The sequence below is a fragment of the Diabrotica virgifera genome, chromosome 7, assembly GCF_917563875.1.
Source record: "Diabrotica virgifera virgifera chromosome 7, PGI_DIABVI_V3a".
NCBI classification, from domain to species: Eukaryota; Metazoa; Arthropoda; class Insecta; order Coleoptera; family Chrysomelidae; genus Diabrotica; species Diabrotica virgifera.
The window spans coordinates 165,428,811-165,455,019 of NC_065449.1; the positions used below are offsets into that span (position 1 = coordinate 165,428,811).

General features: G+C 32.3%; 1 protein-coding gene and 2 non-coding genes across 3 annotated transcripts in view; 2 read left to right on the forward strand and 1 right to left on the reverse strand.

The window, feature by feature from the left end:
• LOC114333312 (N-acetylglucosamine-6-sulfatase-like) overlaps window positions 1–26,209 on the forward strand; it is a 120,580-nt gene that overhangs the window by 31,452 nt on the left and 62,919 nt on the right. The window lies entirely within an intron of this gene.
• On the forward strand, window positions 4,438–4,509 carry Trnad-guc (transfer RNA aspartic acid (anticodon GUC)). Its single transcript has one exon. It is a non-coding gene; the product is annotated as a tRNA-Asp (tRNA).
• Trnat-agu (transfer RNA threonine (anticodon AGU)) lies at window positions 4,570–4,643 on the reverse strand. The gene has a single exon. It is a non-coding gene; the product is annotated as a tRNA-Thr (tRNA).

Genomic DNA, 26,209 nt, shown 5'->3' on the forward strand with positions numbered 1-26,209 from the left:
CTCATATCGCCGGTAAAGGAGTATAACTTCAAAAATTAAACCTATTAAATGAGTGCTCAAAGTCGTATGATGACGCCCTCTGGATAATGCATCATTTTTGGTGACGAATTTAGATTTGTCGTCCCAAAAAATCCCCGCTTACCGAATTTTGTGTTATTATCCCATGTCTGTTAGGAAATATTCAAGAATAAATAAAATAAAAGTTTAATTTTGACACCCTGTATTTCGGTTATTATTAACTTTCGTACTAAGATAAGTTAGCTTAAATCGACCTATTTTAATCTCAGGAATCTAGGGTAAGCTATGGTAACAACATTCTTTACCAAACACCCTGTATACAGTGTGTCGCATTTAAGATGAAGACACCCCTATATTTCAAAATAAATACATATTTGAAATTTTGCAGTCATTCATTTTGATGGTTTACATTTTTTAAGATAGTCAACTTAAATTTAAATTTTAAACGCGGCCTACTGCGAGTTCAAAAACAGGACGAATTTTCAATATTTTGCTTCGCGTTTGAGATATCGCAAAAGGTTATTTGGAAAAATTATTCCAAATATTATTCTAACCCCACACACCAAATTTCATGACAAAATTCGAACTTTTCGTTTTTTTCAGTATTGGTAGTCAGGATCCTAAAACATACAATTGGCTGTCCCGAAATGGAGCTCGGCACAACCAATGTCAAAGGCGCAAAAAAATCTCGCTTATAGCCCGAAAATATTATTGGAAATGCTCGCCACCAGGCTCAGTCAAGCGACAATAATTACAGCGCTGTGCTTAGCGTAAAGAGTGAGACAAATACGAATTCTGTTCTATTATTTGGGCTCCTTTTCAAAGTGCCTGCCCTAGGGTAGAGCTACAGTCTAAATAGAACTTCTGTCCGTAAAATTGCAAGTAAAATCTTTATTCGCGCATGGCAACCCCGCAATGTTCCCAGTCGCTAGGGCCCCACTCTCGGGCCCCACCCGTATAAACGCACGGGTTTTAACAGGGAAAACCCGCATCCACCACTGGTGAATTACCAATTGCGTACTGCCGGTATTACTTCTTGTGATCAAAGTGCCGACATAGAAGAAATTTTACTGTCCCTCTTTATACTGTGGTAGAGCCGTAGTAGTGCTACGCTACGAGGAGCGTATAATAATTATTACAACTTCGGAGAGAAACTAAAAAGTAGCTTTGTTTTATTTTAGATTTTTAGATACTTAGGTATTGTATCAAAATTTATAAATTACAGTTTTGAAATAAGTAATTTATAGTAGTAAATAATGTATTATTGTACTTGAAGAGGTTAGGCGGCGCCTACCTTGCCTACCCTGACGGGCCGCCCGTGCAAGATGGGCCCTGTACCCCTTTTACTTGCCGCGATATAGCTTGGGTGTTGCTAAATTTACCGTAAAGTTAACAACTCCCATTATTTCTCGGAAACGCCTATAGCAATAAATTTTTCATTCCGTAAAAAATTAGCAATAAATTATAGTATTAGGCTGAATTCGGTCTTATAAAATGATGCTGCTAACTTTATCGGCATCTGAACTGTACAAAAACCGGGATACGCCTATTCTGTAATATGCAGATTTCAAACTTGATGCTTGTAATATTGCCAACATTTTTCTGATACCATTATCAAGTCACTTTGGGTCCTTAAATACAACACCCTGTATATTGTACCTCTGTTGAAATCTCCATTTCAATACCAATTCAACCTCAGCCGTATAGGTATCTTCACTCGCTCTTTGTGGTCAGGAACATCTTAAAAACCTACTTACCTAGAAGTTTCTTGATTTTTTTAAATCGAGATCCTACATTATATTGAATTATATTTCATCTTGTTTAACATAAAAGGCGAGGAAATACAATGGTGAGCTCGCTTATAACCAGCAAAAGAACGCAAACGATGGAAAACATAATACATTGTGAAGTAAAAAGAGATGAAATTAGTAGAGCTGGAAATTATCGATATAAACGTATAAATTAACAGTACATTACAAAGTTTTCACCTTTAGACGTACCTATCAGATGGGTATGACAACTTTTGTACTTACCTACGTTTATATCGATAATTTTCACCTTTACTAGTTTCAGCTCTTTTTATTGCACAACGTATTATGTTTTTCATCTTTTGCGTTATTTTGAGCTTATTAGCGTTATAGCTATCTCATATACAGTGATGAGCGCGCTAATAATCGGTAAAATAACGCAAAAAATGGAAAACAGAATACATTGTGAAGTAAAAAGAGATAAAACTAGTAGATGTGGAAATTATCGATATAAACGTATAAATTGACATTACATAGTTTCCCACCTTTACGCGTTGGAGGAGTATGACAACTGTCACCAGTGCCGGTTTAACCTAACTTCGGGCTCCCTTAATTGCTATTCGTTGTCAGATTGTTTTACAAGAAAACAAATTCATGTATTTATACCCGTAAAGCCATACAAAATTTTTGGCAAACAAGAAGAATAGCAAACGTAAAAAATATTCCAAAAAATACATTTAAAAATGTATAAAAAAAACAGAAAGTTACACAAAACAACACATGACAAACAAAAAAATATATTCTAAAAAATACATATGACAAAAATTAGATCACTTTTTTGCTTGACTAGGCATTAGCAATCTGTCAGATAATACTATCACATTTCAGTTGCTCCAGGTCTTCATTTTCTATAATACAATAGTGATATGCGTCTAGATTTTCTTGACTCAAATTTGGCGTTAAATATAGTTTTATTCTTTTTAAAGCCGAAAAAGACCGCTCGCCTGATGCATTAGAAGTTGGTATCGTGAAATAAACTTGCAGTAAAGGTAAAACATTGGGAAATGTTGCCTTTACAATCTTTACATCCTGAATGACACCAAATTTTATAAATGTTTATTCAACTTTTGGCAAAATGTTATCGAATGGGTAATTTCATTATGCAAGTTATCTTTTGTTTCATCCACATATTTTTTATATTTCACATATAAAGTATTAATTGACGTCTTGACTGCTTCTTTATCTAGCGTAGAAAATCATCTAACAGCTGATGTAACATCTTTGTAGCATATATCCTCGTCTTCGCAAAAATATATTTTTGGCTTCTAGTTCAATTTCGCTTGACATATTTCTTACGTCACCAACAAATCTCAAAATAGATGTCATTATTTCTACTCCAATTGACACGTTTAAGTCCACAGATTCTTCACGTTCACGTATTGCTTTTACATTAACTCGTTCCAAAGTTTTTGTCCAAATCAGTGTCAATAGAGCTGTCTCAAAGATTTTATTCTGCAGTGTCTTAGCTTCATTTTTAATTGCTAATTATTCGTCTCTGTTATTGCTTAACTGGAAAAAATAGGTTTGATGGATCCCTAGTTTTTAACTAAAGCATTTACAGCGTCAAAAGTTTCTACAAGCTTTGATTTCATTACTTCCAAGAATTCATTGCAAATTTGGTGAGACAAATAGCTAACTGAACCTTTTCATTTATTCGCATTCCGTTGTAAATGCTCAGCTAAGAAGTAGTCAAATTTATCCTAGTATACAAGACAACTTAAGTAATTTCCTTACTGATGACTCGTTAAATCCTCATTGCATCAACGGAAAGCTAGTCCTTGAGAAGCAAGTCATTTAGTAGTGACAACAACTCTTCTTAGGACGTTTATCAAATAGTCAGCTTCGCATTTTACTTGCTCTTTCAAGGTAGCATCTATAAGTCCAATCAATGATGATCTTGTTATTAATGTAACCATAGAGTTCATGAAATTTACTTTCTTCGTGAGATTTGAGCAAAATATTCAAATGTTTCCAGTGGGTCCATCCAAGCTCAGTTAAACTATTTTTTCAAATGAAAATAATTTGCACGGGTTACAATAAACAGCTTTAACACTTGCGTCGTATATTAGCCAATCTCTTTTTCTTTGCCTCCATTGGGTTTTCCTCTATAAAAGTTGCTTTTATTTAATCTTCTATAATAAGCTTTTTCTCCATCTTCAAACATTTTTTTACAATGTTCTAAGAAACACTTTTTTGTTTAAAAGTTCACAGTTTTTATAGTCACCAGTCTTAAAATCAGACCATTTCGAAAACGCAGGTATTTCGTCGTTTTTTTTTCTATTTTGGAAAATACGTAGATATTTAGAGGACTTTACTTTTTTATTAGTAAAAGGAACGGGTCCTTACGGACCTGGGCGCCCGTCCCAAGCGCCCAGTGCATAAAACGGCACTCACTGTCACTGTGAACTATGTACGAGTAATATAATGTTAATTTATACGTTTATATCGATAATTTCTACCTCTACTAGTTTCATTTCTTTTTATTTCACAATATGTTATGTTTTCCATCTTTCGTGTTATTTTGTCGGTTATTAGCCCGCTCAGCACTGTATACAGTGATATATACATACATATTATCACTGTTTTTATGAGAAATCACAATTAAACATATTCCTCGGTAGTATAGTGGTCAGTATCCCCGCCTGTCACGCGGGAGACCGGGGTTCGATTCCCCGCCGTGGAGATTGTTTTTTGTGAGAATAATTGCTTTTATTTATTATATAAATAAATAAGAAAAAGGTTGAGGCCCCGGCGAGATTCGAACTCACGATCTCCTGTTTACTAGACAGGCGCTTTAACCAACTAAGCCACGGCGCCGTTAGATAACACTGTAATACACATTTTCAAGATTTTTAGACGAAAAAAATAATTTTGTTTATTAATTATAATTTAAAACAGACATCGTTTAAAAAAATTTGAGAAACAAAACAAATATACTAAATCAAAGCATTGGCTTAAAACAAAGATGGAAAGTTACCAGTAAAACTTCTTATAGGTAGGCCAGTCAATGAGAGCAAAAATAGAATATTACCTCCAACGTGTACATATGTTACAGTTCAAGTTGATTTTCAGTTAGAGTTGACTTTTCCTATTTCGAGTCAACTCCAACTGAAACGAGCAGTAAAAGTTGATTTGAAAAATTTAAATCAACTTTTACTAGTTGAAGTTGACTCTTCCTAACTATTGTTAGTAAAAGTAGATTATACAATTTATACGAGTATAATCTCACGTGCATTTTTGATGAGTGTGCGTCTCTTTCTTTTGACCGTTTCAACTACTTATTAGTCCAGGCTCTAATAGTAAATTATTCTGATTTTTTTTTTGCACAGACTTACTCATAAAAATACATTCTTATAAAAAACACACAGTGTCAGGCGGTACCGCGGTCGAAAAATTGTTTAACCAATGTTTGTTAACCAAATTCACAAAAATAATTCTTATCTACTCTACCTCGTATTATGTTTAAGTTTTTATTGTGTAAAAATTGTAAATATAGATAGTAGTACATGAAGGGTGTAAAGTGTGCCTGAAGTAATAATGTATTTTAAATGGGATTTACTTTTTCGCACTGTTTTTTAGCACACTTTCATATAATCAAATATCCTTAACTTTCGCCTTGTCATGGTGATGACATGTGAGCAATAAATTACAAAAATGTTTTGACAGTTTTGTGGTTTGACAGAAGTTTGAATTTTTAAATGTCAAAGTTCTAAAAAATTGTAAAATAGGAATGTATTCCAGTGACGAAGAGTTGCAATTTTTTTATTTGTTTTTTTGTAGATAAAATATTATATGAAACTGTGCGTGAAGTACTTTTTGCGCACTTAGGCGATGTATAGTACTCGGCCCGCTCGTGCTCTAAACATCGCATGCGTGCGCAAAAAGTATACTTCACGAACTGATTTATAAATAACTAAGTATTTCACTTCGGACAAATTTTTTTAGATTATTTTGGTCATTCGGAGCAAAAAAGGTCTCTTGTGATTTTTCTCTTAAATTGATAGTTTTCGATTCATACGCGATTTAAAATTTGAAAAATGCGAAATGACCATTTTTAAGGCTTAATAACTCGATTAAAAACTATTATTATGAAAGTCAGAAAGTCACCTAATCTAAGTTTAAAGCCCCTCCTACAAGATCCTGAAGAAATTTTTGTCATTATTTTATTACTAAGCTGTTATTTTTAATTATCAACAATGAGCGCTAAAAGCATATTGAGGCGGCCGTCAATGTGAGTGCGAGTAAGATCCTCCATTCCGACCGTCGAATGGTGCATCTCAGTCGCAGTCGCATTGACAGCCGCCTCAATACGCTCCTAGCTCTCATTGTTAATAATTAAAAATAACAGCTTAGTAATACAATAATGACAAATATTTCTTCAGCACCTTGTAGGGGGGTCGTTAAAATTTGATTTGGTGACTTTCTGACTTTCATAATAATAATTTTTAACTGAGTTATTAAGCCTTGAAAATTTTCATTTTCGCATTTTTCAAATTTTAAATCGCGTATAACTCGATAATAATAAATTTTACAGAAAAATCACAAAAGACCTCTTTTGCTCCGAATGACCCAAATTAATCATGTAAAAAAAATGTCGGAAGTGAATTTTTTTTTGTGAATTTGTTTAAAAAAATTGTTTAAACAATTTTTCGATTACGGTACCACCTGACACCCTGTGGATTCGTTATAAGGACCTCTTTTTGAGTAAGTTTGGGCAAAAAAATCGAACTGGAATAATTTACCTAACGGGGGCGACGATACATCCTGGACTATAAATATCACGATTTGAACATAATATACAGTGACATTTAATTTCTAGAATCTGTTGTTTGTGTGAATCAACCTTTACTAAATCGCATTGGGAAGAGTATACTTTAACTAGTTGGAGTCTACTTTTACTAGTAGGTAAATGTTGAATAAAAATCTTCATTTTATATTAATTTATAATCAACTTTTACTAAAACCAGCCGTTTGAGTCGACTCCAACTGAATAATCAAATTGAACTGTAACACATATACTAATCAATGGATGGATTTTGGTGAAATTTTGGGAATAGGTCCTACTTACCTCCTAATTGAAATTATACCATATGCCGATACACGCCTATTATTTTTAGGGTTGAAAACTACCCCCTATTGCCACAGTTGAATAAAACTAGTTGTAACGTAAAGCGAAGTACTTTTTAGGATTTCGTAGCGTTTGATGATAAGGGTCTTTTTATATTTTAAGACATTATTGTTGGTTAGCTTAATAATGTAACCCCTATAAACTACCCCCTTTAATAAAAAAATATGTCTTCTTCTTTTACTTCTTGGCGATCTTTCAATCTGTTTAATTCTGAAGCTGCCTCTGGTTAATTTCCTGGGAGGTAGATTGCCAACTATCCCTCCATCTTTTAGGTGGTCCTCCGGGGGGTCTTGAGCCCGGTGGATTGTTTTCTAGGGCAATTTTTGGGAGTCTATTCTCATCCATTCGTCTTACATGGTGTACCACATCCTCTTGCGCTGCCTTCCCCATCTTACAATATCTTGAATTTTGCATTGCTCTCTAATGTCTGTATTTCTTACTCTGTCTCTTCTTGTTTTCCCCACTATTGTTCTTAGGGTTTTCATTTCGGCAACTCTTAGCATCTGTTTCGTTTTGTTGGTGTCTTCGCGAACTTCTATGCCATATGTCATGATCGGTCGTATGCAAGTCTTGTAGATTCTAATTTTACTATCTGTGCGCATATACAGATTTGACCAGACTATCTCCCGCAGACATCCTGACAATGCAGATGCTTTGTTGATCTGATTCCTCAGGTCCTTTACTGGGTCGTGAGTGCTTGATATATCTATGCCCAGATATCTGAATTGCATCACCTGTTCTATGGGGTTGTTCTCAACCACTAACTTACATCTGAGCGGATCTTTGCTATTGTCATACATTTAGTTTTGTTGGTAGAAATGTTCATATTTAGTTGGCGGCTTACTTGAAAGAACTGAAAGAGCTGTCTTTGAAGATCATCTTCTGAGTCAGCAATAATTGCTGCATCATCTGCGTAACACACCATACCAATTCTTTTGTTGCCCATTCTATATCCGAGATTAAGAGATGTTACTTTGTTTATAATTTTGCCCATGAGTAGGTTAGACAAGAAGGGGCTTAAACTGTGAACTGGTTTTCTGCTCTAACTTAAAAAAATATGTAAGAAAGTGAATTAATATTTTTCTATCTATCTATAAGCGAGGTTCCTACAGGCTCTGCCGCTTCTCGCATTTCGACCGCCATCTTTTTGTCCACCCATTCGTCTTCTTTGATGGCTCTATCTCTCATGATGTGTCCTACATTTTCTTCCCAGGCAACTGAAGGCCTTCCCCTTATTCTTCTTTGTTGTAGTATGTAATTTAAAGCTTTATCTGGCCATCTATCTTCATTCATTCGTTTCACGTGACCATACCACACTAGTTGTCTCGTTTCAATTCTATCTACACTGGAATATACAGTATTTGTCCTCCTTCTAATATCTTCATTCCTGATGTGATCTCTTTTGGATATACCAGACGCTCTCCTTAGATAATTTATGTCTACTACTTTTTATTCTTTTTTATCTTTTTTCGTGATTTTCTTCTGCCACATAAGTCATAATAGGCTCTACCAAGGTACGATAAATTGTCAATTTCGTTTTTTGTCTTATTTCTTTAGACTATAATAGAGGACTTAGAATGTTTACCGCTTTTTTGCCGTGGTGCTTTCTGTTTTTGATCTCTCTTTTGGTAGTGCCTTTTTTAGATATTATAGATCTGAGATATTTATATTCTTTACATGTTTGTGTGGTTCTAATTTCTAAATCTCGAACTTCTTCATCATCCCCAATTTTAAGATATTCTCTCTTTAACATATTCATATTGAGGCCCCATTTTTCATATTCTTTTTTTAGTTTTATAAACATGTAGGTCATGTCTTCCTCATCATTTGCTACGACTACCTGATCATCTGCGAAAAACAAAGTTGTTAGGCATTTACCACCGCCTATGTCTATTCCCATTCCAGGTACTCGTTTCCTTCACTGCTTTAGCGATAATTGAATATACAGGGTGAGTCATGAGGAACTGTACATACTCCTACCTCGTATAGAGGCCCCTATGTTTTAATAACAAATGACCATTAAAAAGTGTCTGCTCCCATTGTTTAATAATATACAGGGCGACTTTCGCATTTTGACAGAAATTTGTATTCGTCATAATTTTTGAACGGTCAGATTGATGTGTCTCTTATTTTGGTCAATCGTTACACTATTTTAACTATTTAGAATGGGAAATAAGCCACAATATTATTAAAAAATGATTTTTATTAACGTTTCGATGCCCAAATCGGGTGCCGTTGTCAAAATACAAAATACTATTAATATAAACAAAAATGTTGTTGCTTAGTAAAAAAATTCTTCTAATAATTTATTTAATTTGACTCATTTATATGAATATACAGGGTGAGTCATGAGGAACTGTACATACTCCTACCTCGTATAGAGGCCCCTATGTTTTAATAACAAATGACCATTAAAAAGTGTCTGCTCCCATTGTTTAATAATATACAGGGCGAGTTTCGCATTTTGACAGAAATTTGTATTCGTCATAATTTTTGAACGGTCAGATTGATGTGTCTCTTATTTTGGTGAGAAACTTAAAACAATAGGAAATAAATTCAACATTTCAACAACATTCAAAACAACCAACACATTGAGATCTATTCTACCTAAAACTAAACCTAACAATGAACAAGAAAGGACAAAGAATTGTATTTATAAAATACCTTGTGAATGCGAACAGTTTTATATAGGTGAAACATCAAGACCATTAAACGTTAGAATAAGTGAACATCAATCTTATATTAAAAATAGAGAATTTGATAGATCTCAAATATGTCAACACGCATGGGATAACGAACATAGAGTTCAGTGGAGAGATTCAAGTATAGTCCTGAAAGAAACAGATAGTAAAAAGAGAAAAATCAAAGAAGCGGCTCTAATTATGCTAAACGAAACCAATTTTGTCGCAAATTCCTCGGTGGAATGCAGTAGGATGTGGATACCCATACTGAAAGAGGAAGTCAATAGAAAGAAAATACCACAATTAGTAAGTCAATAGTCGAGTTAGTACATATTTTATATTTTAGTATTACTTATATACCCATGTATTATTGATATTATTTATAATTTAAACAAAATTATAATAAAGTCAGAATTTGGTATTAATTTTGAGAGTAAATTAAATGTAAGACCAAATACTTACGATGTCGGGATAGTATCACGAGGTTTTTCCTGGTTTTCCCTCGTGATTTACTATGAGATCTCTAACGCGAGAATTTTAATGTCACCGTTGCATGTGGTTGTCTTTTTAAAGACAGATCACATGCTATGATTTTTTTGTGACGGATATTCTTGAGTTGGGGTTGATTTCATGTAATCGAATGAACTATCTTTCAGTAAAGTCGTCCCAGGAACGCAACTCATAAATATTGGCAATATCATTTTAAAGTCTTCTACTTTAAAATGTATCATCATATGTATCTGAATTGCCGATATAAATGAGTCAAATTAAATAAATTATTAGAAGAATTTTTTTACTAAGCAACAACATTTTTGTTTATATTAATAGTATTTTGTATTTTGACAACGGCACCCGATTTGGGCGTCGAAACGTTAATAAAAATCATTTTTTAATAATATTGTGGCTTATTTCCCATTCTAAATAGTTAAAATTGTAAAAATGCCACAAGAAAATAGCTTCAGAACAACATCGTTACACTACTACCAACTAATCAACTGATTTAATCAAACTAGAAAAAAATCAGGTCCGGCTTTAAAAAATTTGTTCGTTTCGGTATTAGAAAAAATTTCACCCTGTATACGCTTTTTGAAAACTCTAATATGAATTTTAAAAATTAGACAAATAGGCAATTAAAATGGCATATTTATTTTTTCTCCACACGATTACTAACAGGTTACAAGATTACTTACATATACTGACAAATTTAATACAAAAATACTTTAAATATATGTACTTACTATTATTATAAAATATCTTATTCCCGAGGAAGACAAATCCAAAGACACAAAAATTATAATAAATATATTTACTAAAAACACTGATATAATATTTTCACACCTTTTCTTGCACTAATATATTTATACATAACTTGAAAGATTTAGCAACTAAACGCCATACTGTCTGTGTGTGCATGTGGGCAGTATTATAAAATTTTACTCTCAATCTCGCCTAAAGAAGTATAACTTCAAAAAATTAAACAACGTTTTTCTTAAAATTAAAAGTTTCACCATTTTTTTTTTATAACACGTCTAGATCTAAAACTCCATATAACACTTCTCTTTGGACTCTATAGTTTAACATAGACGTGATCAAATAGATAAATTTAAATTGTTTTACTTAATTTTTGCGATTTAACTTTGCAATTCACGAATCTGCACCTTTTATTTTTTTAAATTCATAACTTTTACGAGAAGAAGACTGAAAGTGTACCACAATTTTCATAGTCTTCACAATGGTAAGAGATATGTGCTGTAAAAATTTCAGAAAAAAAATTATATTAAAATGGAACAGAGTTGTAGAGATTTAAACCGTGATTTCATTTTTTTCATTTTTAGGTTAAAATTCCGATTTTGACAAATTTGATTTTTTAATAAAAAATTAAGTAATCGTGTGGGGGAAAAATAAAAAGCCATTTTAATTGCCTATTTGTCTGATTTGTAAAATTCATATTAAAGTTTTCAAAAAGCGTATACAGAGTGAAATTTTTTCTAAGGCCAAAACGAACAAATTTTTTAAATACGGGCCTGATTTTTTTTTAGTTTGAATAAATCAGTTGATTGGGTGGTAACATAAATTAAATATTTGTTCAAAAAAAATTAATTTTTGTAATAAAAGTTAATTTTTTTAAATCTATGGTTCACTTTACCCAACTTTTAATTATTCATAGTCAAATTTGATTTTTTTTTATTAAAAATTTAGTAATCGTGTGGGAAAAAAGTAAATATGCCATTTTAATTGCCTATTTGTCTAATTTGTAAAATTCATAGTAGAGTTTACAAAAAGTGTATACAGGGTGAAATTTTTTCTAAGACCCAAACGAACTAATTTTTTTAAAGCCGGACCTGATTTTTTCTAGTTTGAATAAATCAGTTGATTGGGTGGTAACAAAAATTAAAGATTTGGTTAAAAAAATAATTTTTGTAATAAAAGTTAATTTTTTTAAATTTATGGTTCACTTTACCAAACTTTTAATTCATAGTAAAATTTTATTTTTTATAAAAAATTAAGTAATCGTGCGAGGAAAAAAATAAATATTCCATTTTAGTTGCCTATTTGTCTAATTTGTAAAATTCATATTAGAGTTTACAAAAAGCATATACAGTGTGAAATTTTTTCTAAGACCAAAACGAACTAATTTTTTAAAGCCGGACCTGATTTTTTTCTAGTTTGAATAAATCAGTTGATTAGGTGGTAATAGTGTAACAATTGACCAAAATAAGAGACACATCGATCTGACAGTTCAAAAATTATGACGAATACAAATTTCTGTCAAAATGCGAAACTCGCCCTGTATATTATTAAACAATGGGAGCAGACACTTTTTAATGGTCATTTGTTATTCCGCATATGAGCCTCTATACGAGGTAGGAGTATGTACAGTTCCTCATGACTCACCCTGTATATTTTAAATAATGTCTGAGACAGACAACATCCTTGTTTAAGCCAATTTGTTATTGGAAATGATTCAGATATAAAGTTTTCTTTTTTAACGACACTTCTTGCATTTTTGTATATTATATTTGTGATAGCATCCACATACTCTCTACTAAGACTTACTTTCGTCAATGTTTGAAACAGTTTTTTCAAATATACCGTATCGTATATATTAATATATAGCTTATCTCTCTAGGCCTAGAAGGCCCATGGCTTTGTTTACTATTCCTTTCCAATCTCTCCTATTTGCTGCTTTATTTTTCCAATTTGTGATTTTCAGTTGTTCTATGTCTTTTTCAACATCTTTCTTCCATCTGGTTTTCGGTCTACCTTTCTTCTTCTTTCCTCCTATTCCTCCCGTTAGTATTTTTTTGGTCTCGTGTTTGGCATCCTTTGGATATGTCCCAACCATCTCAGTCTTTGTGATTTTATGATTCCTACTATGTTTGGTTCACCACACATCCTCTCCAATTCTACATTTGGTCTTCTTATCCACATTCCATTCCATATCTTTCCGCCAAATATTTTTCTTAGGACTTTTCCTTCCCACACTTTAAGCATGACTTGTTCGGATTTGTCCATCGTCCATGTTTCACTGGCATACAAAACTATAGGTCTTATCGTCTTATATATTCTTATCTTAGCCCCTCTAAATATGTTCTTATTTCTTAATAAATTGTTTAGAGCAAAGATACAACGATTACCAGCCATAATTCTCGCTTGGATTTCTTCTTTTATATTTGGTCTCCTAGTGAATGTCGCTCCTAGATCGTATCGATGTCGCACCGTATCGTATGCCTTCACTAAATCTACAAACAATAGGTGGGTAGATAGATTCCTTGCCTTCCGTTTTTCTATTACCGGCTGCAGAACTAATATAATATTATCAGTGCACGATCTTCCTGCACTAACTCCACTTTGTTCTTCCATGTCTTCGTATTCTGATTATATTCTTTCTTTTATTATTCGACCGTACAACCTCCCTACTGAACTGGTAACAGTTATTCCTCTATAATTAGAGTATATGCGTTTATCCCCTTTCTTATATATTGAGCTGATGTACCCAACATTTCAATCATCGGGGATATTTTGTGCCTTTAAGCATTTATTAAATAGTTGAACCAACATCTCATGTAATATTTTTGGTCCGTACTTTACCAACTCAATTGGGATGTCTCCAGGTCCTACTGCTTTACCGTTTTTCGATCTTTTGAGGGCCTCGCTTAATTCTCCGGTTGTTATCTCAACTATTTGTGTATGTTCGGATGATTCTTCTATATTTACATCTATAAAATTCTCCTGTCTGTGTGTCAGTTGCCATACTCCTCCGAGACCGCTTTAACAATTTTTATGAAATTATATAATTTGTATATTCGGTAGGTCTTAGAATCGGTCGTAATATACTTTTCATATCCCCGAGTGATAAATGGGGGTTCCCCCTAACATTTTGTAATGTTAGGTGGGGATATATGTACCGGGTGTCCCAATAAGAATGGCTCTCGGCCATATCTCAGGAACCGTTTATAGTACAGCTTTGAGAAAAAATATTTATAACAAAAGTTGCCTCGAGAAAAGCCTGGAAATTATTTTCATAATTGTAGGTCCACCGCTAGAGGGCGTAATTGAATATCAAGAAATAAAAAATCAAAATTTTACAAAATTTGCCGAATGAAGGGGCACTGGAAATCCGATCATCGTATTCTTCATAAAATTCTGCGCATATTTGACTTAACAAGTTTAAGTCTAACTTTGCAAATAAGAGGTGGGGGTGAGTGAGAACCTTCGTATGAAAAAAGACTGTAAGTCCGGTTCTGCTAAATCGAATTTTGCATACTTGGTCTTGTTGAAAACAGCTCTTTTTCGTCAATGGAAGAGTCTTATTTTCGAAATAGCCTACTAAGTAATGTGCCTGCTAGGAGGCGTTATTTAACTATTTTTGGAAATCTAGTTTTCTTTGGAGAATATTAAATACAAGTATGCATTTTTAGTTCTGTATTACAAGATTAGACCAAATTAGCAACATAATACCGAAAACCGCATGTCGATACCTTTTTTCTATTTCGAGATATCTTAAGAAACGTGTAAATTTTAAACAACTGTTAATGTCACTGGTAAACGAAGTTAAGGAAAAGTAGTGTGCTATGGACAAAACAAAGAAACATTTTCCAAATGTACACGTATATAATTAATTAAAACAACAATAAGACAAACAACACTACAAAATATAACAAAGAAATAAAAGCAACTACTTACTTAGTGACGACCTAAATGTTCAAATTGTTGCTCATCATTTTTGATGCAAGCATTTACTTTTTCAAGAGTAGATTGAACAGCAGTCTCAATTTCTGCTCTCGCAATGGTTTGAATGGCGTTTCGTATTCTCTAGATTATGTTTTCTCGAGTAGTGGGCCTAGATGCAAAAAACAAGGTCGTTAATCCGTCCCCATAAATAAAAGTATAAAACAGTTAAATCTGTTGCTGTTCAATCTACACTTGAAAGAGTAAATACTTGCATCGAAAATGATGGGCAACAATTTGAACATTTAGGCCGTCACTAAGTAGTTGCTTTTATTTCTTTGTTATATTTTATAGTGTTGTTTGTATTATTTTTGTTTTACTTAATTATAATATACGTCTACATCTGGAAAATGTTTATTTGTTTTCTCCATAGCACACTACTTTTCCTTAGCTTTGTTTACCGGTGGCAGTAACGGTTATGTTTAAAATTTACACATTTCTTAAGATATCTCGAGATAGAAAAAAGGTATCGACATGCGGTTTTCGGTATTCTGTTGCTAATTTGCTCTTATTTTGTAATACAGGATTAAAAATGCATACTTGTATTTAATATTTTCCAAAGAAAATTAGATTTCTGAAAATAATTAAATACCGCCTCCTAGCTGGCATATTAGTTATTAGGCTATTTCAAAAATAACACAATTAAATTGACGAAAAAGAGCTCTTTTCAACAAGACAAAGTATGAAAAATTCGATTTAGCAAAACCAGACTTACAGCCATTTTTTCATAAGAAGGTCCCCACTCACCCCCACCTCTTATTTGCAAAGTTAGACTTAAACTTGTTAAATCAAATATGCGCAGAATTTTATGAAGAATACGATGATCGGATTTCCAGTGCCCTTTCATTCGGCAAATTTTGTAAAAATTTTATTTTTTATTTCTTGATATTCAATTACGCCCTCTAGCGGTGGACCTACAATTATGAAAATAATTTCCAGGCTTTTCTCGAGGCAACTTTTGTTATAAATATTTTTTCTCAAAGCTGTACTATAAACGGTTCCTGAGATATGGCCGAGATCCATTCTTATTGGGACACCCTGTACATAACGTACTCTATAAGACTACGAGTACATACAAAGAAATTATAATTAAAATCCACCAACAAGCTCCGGAGATATTAATCGTAGTATATGTTTAAAGAATTAGTTTCATTTTTTGAGTGCACGGATTTTAATAATTCCCCTCCACTTACCACGAATCGATCTCGTTAGGACGTCATTTTTAAGGCTTTATTAACCGCTCTGTTGAAGTTCATAGTTTACTCAAAATTCTACACATAAACTATATACCTTCAACTTTAAAATGGCGCTAGTTAGGTTGCTTAATTGTTATAAACAAAGTAGCCGTAAATAAAATAATAAAAAGGGGCTAACTTTGACCATAATTATACTAGGCGAAAAGTTTTTTTTTTGAAAATTCGTGTAAAAATACCAGCTTTTTAAATCCCATTGTAGTTTTAGCCTAGAGTCAATATTAACAAAGTTATTCAAATTGATTTTAAACCAAAAAACGACTCTAATTTAGTAAAATGTTTTCCGAGTGATATAAATGACTTTTTAACTTTTTTAAACACGTTGAAAATATGACTATTCTTCTTTGATGTGGTTTTTACGGAATTGCTATATCGTTATTATTTTCTGAACAGTAACATTGCAAAAAAAATCTCTTTGGGAAAAGCAAATTGAATATATTTTAAACTAATTGACAAATCGTCTTAAAATTGATTGTGCAGTATATGGTCTGTTTGACTCAACTTTTCGTGCAATATGAAAATCTTAAGGTCATTTTCGCGAAAGTTATAGCAAATTTTTTATTTTCGAGATTTTAGTTTTATTTTGCAATTTTCGAAGCAACAAATGATCGGGACAAAAATTCAAAAAGCCAATTTAAACCTTGGCTCATCTTCTAAAAGAAGAATACTATAAGTAAGATATCTAGTTACCCTATTTTTTACTTGTAGTGATTTAAACGAAAAAACTGCCATTTTTGACACTTATTTATTAATAACTAAAATTCTCGTCCGAACTGCGACGGGCATTTTTCTATTTATAATGTATTAGGTATATAGTACCCAAAAAACCCATTTGCAACCTGGCTGCTAGAGTGTCCCGAACATGGTATATTTTTCCCTTATTTCCCTGGCGTAATATACAGCTCTATTAGCACTAGGCCCGGGAGTGCACAATTTAACGTGTAGAGTTTTTACTATATCAAATGTTTAATAAAAATAATTGCTCTTATAGTGAAGCTACAAGCTACATGTTGACTAAAGTAATTAATCTGAATGAATAATGAACAATACTGAATACGTGCTCTTTCTTAGAGACAATATATTTTATAGAAATAATTTTTGGGTCAACTCTACACGCGTTCATTTATTATTAAAATTAAATAATTCGTTTCGAATTTTAAGTTTTTAAAAAATAGAACAACTAAATATGAAGAATGAACTAAGTCTAAATCTAAAGTTTGTTTTCACTCTCGTCGTAGGCTCGGTTTTCCTGATCTGTAGACAAAGGTCACTACTGATAGTCTACTGTATTTCTAGGTCTGGATTTCTTAATTCTTCCCCCCTTAAGACGGAATCTATGGACTCTTAGACTGGGAGATATTATACAGAAGTTCAGCCACGATTTTCTAAGTCCTGCCTTTTGCAATACTGGAATGGTAGACGATGTACTTACAATCTGTGGAAACATCCACAAATTTCCTGTGACATTTTCCTGTAAAAATTAGATTTTCCCAAAAAATAAAAATAGGGTTTTGCGATGAATTTCTAAGTCCTGCCATATCCGTAGATAGACAGGATACTATCGATTTTATGAAGAAAATTTTTTGGGCAGGAGGGTTGCAAACGGGGTAAAGGAGTATATATGTATACAAACATGTAAGGAAAATAATGAAATTTTCATGATTTTCTAAGTCCTGCCAACTTAATAAACTAAACATATTTATTTCAAAATGATCAAAAAAAATATTGGCATGACGTCTCCTAATGTTTAAGTATTCTTGTCCCTTGGAAAATTCTGCGGAAAATTTTCACCCTGATTCCGTGATTTTCTAAGTCCTGCCTTTAAAAAGTTATAATACTCAAATACAATCAATACCTTTTCGGTACTCGGCAGGAAGGTTAAACGGTTCTTGTAAGACGGCAGGAGTCCTAGATTTGTAAGAAAATTCGTGAAAAAGTCAACGATTTTCTAAGTCATGCCATTTTGCACATGTTTCCAGAATCTTAATATGAGTCTATATACAAAGAGGCAGGATGGTTTTATGGTTATTTTGTATACAGGGTGGGGCATTACGTAAAGACTGGATTATATGCAAAATGCATATGCATATATATGCTGCATATTTCTCATGTTTTTCATAAATGCATATGCCTTGCATATTTGGAGATTTAAGAGCATATAAATGCATATTTTGATGGGAATTTACTCTACCCCATTTAAAAATAAGGTATATATTAGTAACATCAACATCCATTAAAATAAAATGTGAAAGTAAATATTTTGCTGTTAAGCTCCTTTGTTGTTGTACCCATAAACATAATGGGCGTTATTTATAGCTGCAGGTATCATTATCCGGATATTTAAGATTTATAGACTTCTCAGAATTTACAAATTACCTAAGTAAATACCGATTATATTTTGAATAACATTACAAATATTACCTGTACTTTCTGCTGGTGTCGGCCAACTATGAATTATTCTGGGAAAACCAACCAAAACGAAATTTTAAGGCAGCGTTGCCAATTTAGCTTATTTTATGCTAGATTTGGCATATTTTTGTGTTGTTTAGCTTATTTATTTCTTGTTTAGCATATAGCATATTTTCTAGCATATTAAATAATATAAAAATTATTTAGTAAAAATCGAAAATCTTCTAATTCAGAACAAATTTTTATGTTGGCCTTACAATTACTAAAACAACTTAGGAACTCTCTCACAGGAACTTGAAACTGATATCAGTGAGTCAAATCTGATTCCTAACAAAAAATGTTTAACCATTCACACATACACACCTACATCAGCAAATCCCTTCGCCTTCAATAATGTTTATATTAGTACTTATGTCTGTGGACCATGAGATTACTATTAACTACAGGATCATGTTTCAGCATTTTTTAAAACAAATAATTTATCTGTACTGGGTTATGCTTGCTATAGGGATTTTTTATTAGTTGATAATGGAATACCTACTGTTGAACTGATCATTCCATCATTCTTGTGAGGTTTGGCAAATACTATATTGGTCGAGTTGGCAACACTGTTTTAAGGGTAGGATAGATTATTTTATTTTATGAATGGTTAGTCTTAAATCAATCGCCGATTATTCAACTTTTGTGATTGCAAGTTATTGACTATACTGTGTAAAAAAATCATTTTATTATTATTGTGAAAATGCCTAAAGTAGCAAGGGAAAAATCAAGTCTTCTCAGAAGTTGGATTGGAAGTAACAATCATCTAAAAGTTATCGACAGTGAAAGTATGTTTTGCACCATTTGTGATAAAAAGGTAAGTTCTCCACTTCAATAGATTTTTAAACTTATCAAACTTCTTTGCACATCTATGTGTCTGTCTATTCTAAAATGACAAACCGTCCCATTTCTTCAAAAACTGTTTTTTAAAGTTCGCAACGGTTTGGCTTATACAGAGCGAGGTGTTGAGAGTGGCCCACCCTGTATACTACGGTACACTGACTGTACTTTATTGTTTGACGATTTCAATTTCACTTTGAGAAATAAAAAAAAATTGGGGGAGTTTTAAAAAGTTTGATCATTTTAATGTAGGTATCTATTTACGAAAACATCTAAAACATCATTATCATTATATTCCAGATTCCATGTCAAAAGAAATTCCAAGTAGTTCAACACATAAAAACTTCACTTCACCAAACTAAGCTATCAAAAAATGATAATAAACCTCGCCAGCAGATTCTACAGAACAGTTTGCAGATTCAGAATACGTCAGTTGGGCAAGAAACCTTTGCAAAGGATTTATGCCATTTTTTTTTGAACTGCAATATCCCTCTGCACAAGTTAGAACATAAATCGTGTCAAAACTTTTTAAAAACTTATTGCAAGATTAAAGATAAACCAGCTCAAATACCAAGTTCTTCAACTCTTCGGAAAAAATATGTCAGTGCATGTTACAAAGATGTGATGACGAGTATTAAAAATCAGTTAAAAGCCGATTATCTTTGGATTTCCGTCGACGAAACAACGGATACAAAGGGTCGACAAATTGCGAATCTAATTGTTGGAGTTCTTAACGACTCTGGCGATTTTAAAAACTCATACTTAATTAGTGTAAAATGTTTGGAAAAAACAAACTATGCTACAATAGCTAGATTTGTTAACGAATCCCTAACAAATTTTTTTTTACCTGATCAAGTACCATTTGAAAAAATATTATTAATGCTTAGTGATGCCGCCTCATATATGATGAAAGCTGCATCCAATCTTAAAATCTTTTTCCCTAATTTAATTCACTGTACATGTTTGGCGCACGGCCTAAACAGAGTTGCAGAGAAAGTTAGAATTGAATTTCCCAATGTAAACACCTTAATAAATAATGTAAAAAAAGTATTTCTGAAAGCACCACTACGTGTACAGGTATATAGGGAGATGCTTCCCGATATTCCTTTACCACCAGAACCAGTATTAACCAGATGGGGAACTTGGCTTAAAAGTGCTATATTTTTATCTGAACACTACGACGACATCAAAAGCGTTATTTCAAGTTTTGATCCGACTTGTACCGCTATTGATAACTGTCAAAATATTTTTAAAGAAAAGTCTATTAAAAATCAATTGTTGTATATAAAATCGAATTTCGATATCATTGAAAGTTCAATTACAAAATTAGAGGCTCAAAATTTATGTCTTCACAATAGTATGTCTATTGTTGATTCGGTTAAACAGAAAATAACAAATCTGAATGGGGAAATTGGAGTAAAAATTAAAGATAAACTTGATGACGTTTTAAACAAAAATGAGGGTTTCACTTTATTGCGTTCAATAAATAATATAATCAATTTTGGAAACTTCGATGAAAATATTAATATGGATCCGTCTCTAATAGCAAAGTTTAAATATGCCCCAATTACATCTTGTGACGTTGAGAGATCTTTTTCTGCCTATAAACAAATATTAACAGATAGAAGACATAATATTAGTTTAGAAAATATGAATCAATATATGATTATTTATTGTAACAATAAAAATATGTAAATTTGTTTTATTGTACTCTTTTTATAATATTAGTTTAGAAAATATGAATCAATATTGTAACAATAAAAATATGTACATTTATTTTATTGTACTCTTATTTATCTTGTGGTCAAAATAAAATATTTTGCCGTTTTATTTGTCACAAAACCTGAAGTTAAAAAAATATATTAAGAAATAATAATACAATTTGGTTTAAATTCAAACCTATTTATTTATTTTTATTATTTTTTATTTATTTATGTATTTAACGTAAACCATAAAATTATTCATATAAAAATAAGTGCATATATAAATGCATATTTGCATGTTAATTGTGCATATTCAGCTTGTTTTAAAATGCATATTGCATGCATATTTTAGACATTTTTTAGTGCATATTTTCCAGTCTCTAGGCATTAGTGTGGGCTAGTCCAATTACTCGTTTGTCGTAAGATATACGAAAAAACTTATTTAGGTAAAACATGTGCCACAGATAGGACTATAATTTAACAGTATTTTCTAATATACAGGGCTACCCGTTTTCACAGGTTGAGAAAAATTTATGTTTTTTTAAATGGAATACCCCGTATATTTTTAAATTTTTGGATTCTACTCGATGTTCTCTTTAATAAAATATAGTGTTTCGAAATATTATACGAGGTAGTTTAAAATATAATTACGTTTTTTTTTAAATTTTGTAGGAACATTCACACCCTATACATATTGTTAGTGATTTGATATCCAAACTTCTATTAATTTATGTTTAAACGATTTTTAATATAGTCTACTATTGTCAGTTAATAATAGTATACCAAAATGTTTAATTTTAGTATACGGAGTTGGTTGAAACTTGAAACTCGGAATGACTATTTTCTGAGTTTTCTTAAATGGGACACCCTGTATTTTAGTATTATAATAAAATGATATTTAATGGTACCTTTTTATTTGCTAAGCATTTTCTATACCATATTTATATATTAATTTCGGCAGTAAATTGATACAGACAGATTACTCAGGTGGTTTTTGGGGTTTCTGAACAAGAATGTCACATTAGAACAGATCTTTACCTAGTGCTCGAGGTGACTGATATACACGCCGTATTCTTAAATTTCGAGACTTTCAGATACTAAAGTGATGCAAGTAGATTACTCGAAGAGTTTTGTGGTTGCTGAACTGAATACGCCATCAGAATCGACCTCGAAAAACTCTCTTAAATTCGAGATCAGTCACCCTGGGCGCCAGGTGCTCCGAGGGTCGGCTGTAATGTCATATTCGTGTTCGGCCATCCCAAAAACCATCGACTATTCTGTTTTTTTTTAATTTATTGCCGATATCCCACGAAACTCCAGATGACGTGCCTTAGCAGCAACTCTGGGCACTAGATGATTCTGAGGTCGGTTCTGCTTGCGTATTCGTAACTCCATAAACCTCCCAAATAACAAAATTTTGCCCTTCATACACTGATTTTGACAGGTTTATGCACTTTTGGATGCATGTTATGCATTAAAATGCAATTTCCACCCATTTTTATATTATACACCTTTTCCTGATGTTATCCTGAACACAATGCAAAAAGTTGCAAGTAGATAGATGCTGTATTTAAAAATCGATTTATTCTGGTGTTGTTAGTGTTAGTACATTTTGCTATCAAATATAGGAAACAATATCAGGATAATATCTACAATATCAGGATAATATCTACCACTAACAACATACAGGGTGTCCAGAAACTCTAACAAATGACGACCGGAGATTCCTCAGATAATTTTAAGGCAATTTAACACAATTCACCTAATCTAAAAATGCTTCCTAAGGCAGATTAAAATAACATAAAACGTGAAACATGAGACGTGAAACATGAAACTTGAAATAAGAAACAAATAAATTGTGAAAAAACATTTGATTTCATGTGATATACTAATCGAAGAAACAAAAATAAAATTTGTATAGTAGACAATGGAAAGTTATGACGAGGTCGTTGCTGTCATGGCAAACCTTTATTACTGTCTAAGGGAGGCCGCAGATCAAAGAAACGTGAAATAAAAACATAAAACGTAAAACATGAAACAAAATGAATTGTGAAGGACGAAACCGTTTCATATTAAATACTAATCAAAGAAACAAAATGAAAATTTGTATAGCCAACAATGGAAAGTACTGATGACGAGGTTGTTCCTCTTGTGGCAACTTTTTACTACTGCCCAACATCATAACCATAGTACGTATTTGGTTGCAAACGAACTAAGTAATCATCTTCCCAAATTTAAATCATTTTATAGACTGAGTATTCAAACATCTACATTGTTTTATTGTGGGTCCTGGTTTAAAGAAAACTGATATTTTCTTATCATTACCTATTCGAGTACCTCTCCAGGTTATAATTGTACAACTCTTCGTTCTACTTTACAGCAGAAACCAATGCAATATTAAATTCTTGGTCGGAATTCATATTATGCACGTAATTAACTGTCCAAAACAATGAAACTGAAACCGAAAAATACAACAGGATCTCTTTCCTGAAACAGATTTCACCAAGATAAAAATGTTTTATGTGCATGAATCACACTCGCTTCTTGTGTGTGCGGACTTCTATTTGGTTAGCTGTGTTTTATTTTCATGAAACGTGTTTTACGTTTCATGTTTTATGTTTCATGTTTCTTTGGTGTGGGGCCTCTCGAAGATAAAAAAGTTTCAGGCACATGAATCACACTCGTTTCATTGGTGGGCGTACTTTTAAATAGACGGAGGCCTATGACCACCGACCAGTACTAGAAATTCACAATTGATAAAATCGATTCATCTCTGGAAGAGAAATAAACGTAGCAGTTTTCGTTTTTCTAAATAGAATTTTTCTAAATTCTTTTAAACTCAAAAAACCAAAAAACGAAAAATTTTTCACATCGATTTTTCTAGAACACTGCGTATTCTTCTGAGTTAAAGGAAAAGTAACTTTTAGTACAAAACTATCCCAGAATTCAATAATCCAGTGTCAGAGATGCTTAAAAGTTAGACAGAAAAGTTATTCGATAATATATCTGTTTCCGTACCCAAACGGACCCCTCTGACCGGTACTAAAAATTGACAATTAATAATTGACATTTGACAATTGACCTCTGGAAGATAAATAAGTGTACCAGTTTTCGTTTTTCCAAATAAAAGCGTTCTGCAGCTATTTTAAAGAAACTAATTACAAGACTTCGATATGCTTCTTCTAGACGAAGCATATCGAAGTAGAGGTCGTCCGCCAACCAGATGGTCTGATGACATTTTTGTAAAGTTGTAAACGGTTTTAAATTAGTGTTTTTTAAGCATACTCGACATGGTATGACTCAAGAAAAATGTGATGATATGAATATGTTTGTATAACACCCTGAAATAATTTTACAGACAGATAATTAAATTTTTTTTTACGAAATAACTATACAACCATCCTGCCCCTTTGAAAATAGATTTATATTAACCTTCTTGAGATATGTGCGAAATGGCATGACTTAGAAAATCGTGTAATTTTCCACGAATTTTCTTACAAATTTTTTAACTATATATAGTAAAAAAGGTGTAACTAAACATCCTGCCATTTTGCATAATGTATACTGAAATTATTTATTTTGTAACAAAATTTATTTTATGACTTAGAAAATCACGGAACCAGAGTGAAAATTTTATACAAAATTTTCCAAGAAACAAGTGCAGTTAAACATTAGGTGACGTCATGCCAATATTTTTTTTGGTCATTTTGAAATAAATATAATTAATTTATTAAGTTGGCAGGACTTAGAAAATCATGAAAATTTCATTATTTTCATTACATGTTTGTATATATGTATACTCCCTTAGTCCTTTTGCGACCGTCCTGCCCAAAAAATTTTCTTCATAAAATAGATAGTATCCTGTTATTCTATGGATATGGCAGGACTTAAAAATTCATCGCAACTCCCAATTTTTTTATTCATGGAAAATCTAATTTTCACAGGAAAATGTCACAGGAAACCCGTGGATTTTTCCACAAATTGTACCTTCCCAAGAAGTACCTTCTCTAACCTTCCAGTATTGCAAAGGGCAGGACTTAGAAAATCGTGGTTGAACTTCTGTTAATATCTCCCGGTTTATCTCTGGTAGGACGTGGCTGCAGGAACAAAGTTTCAAGTTTTTTCAAATTATTGCACACACTAACAAGAGTCAAGTCCAGGAGATGTAGTGATGAACTGCAGTTCTGTCATATTCTAATGTTTCTAAAATTTCGTCTTCGGGAATAGAAATATTTCTTAACTTTAATGTGTAGTGGTATTGTATCTTCACTTCTTTTGGATCAGGAATGGTAAACTGTTGTGTTTGCAAACAGTTTACTGGCATGGCGAAGACGTCGCACTTTTTTGATGTAGGACATCGTTGTGTTGAAGGATTTCTCGTACTTATTGACGTCTGTTCCAAGGATATATTATATGAATACTCTTGTATAATATCTGTTTTTGCAAAGGGGCAAGTATTCAGTTGCTAAATTGCATCGGTTAGTTTTTTGGTATTGGCAATCATTATGTTTTTTCTTGTAAATGCCAACATTGAGAAAACCATTTCTCATTGGAATAATACCTTGAAGGTGCTAGGAGCAGTGTCGCATTTTTATTCGGTATAGGAAATATCTGATATAATTTAAACTCAAATCTACTTAGTATGGGTATTTTTAAAATAAATTTTATATATAACAGATGCTAAGGGTTGCCGAACTGAAAACCCTAAGAACAAGTGGGGAAAACAGAGGGCTCAGACAGGGTGAAAAATACAAACATTAGAGAGAAATGCAAAATTCAAGATATTGTAAGATAAGGAAGGCAACGCAAAAGGATATGGTACACTCAAAAAAATTTACTTCGTAATATTGATTAACAGTGATTATTGAATAGTATTTCGTTGTAACAACAATTTAATTTGTTGTTTCAACGAACTTTTGGACATTGACGAATGTATTTGGTTATTGTCGTAATGATTGAATAATAATTATGAAAATAACTAGACTGCATTAATCAATAACACTCAATTTATTCAGCCAATAACTTAGTTTTGTATATTTAATAAATAATGTTAATTGTGGCAGCAACTCACTTTCTTGATTTCGTACATGACAAGCAA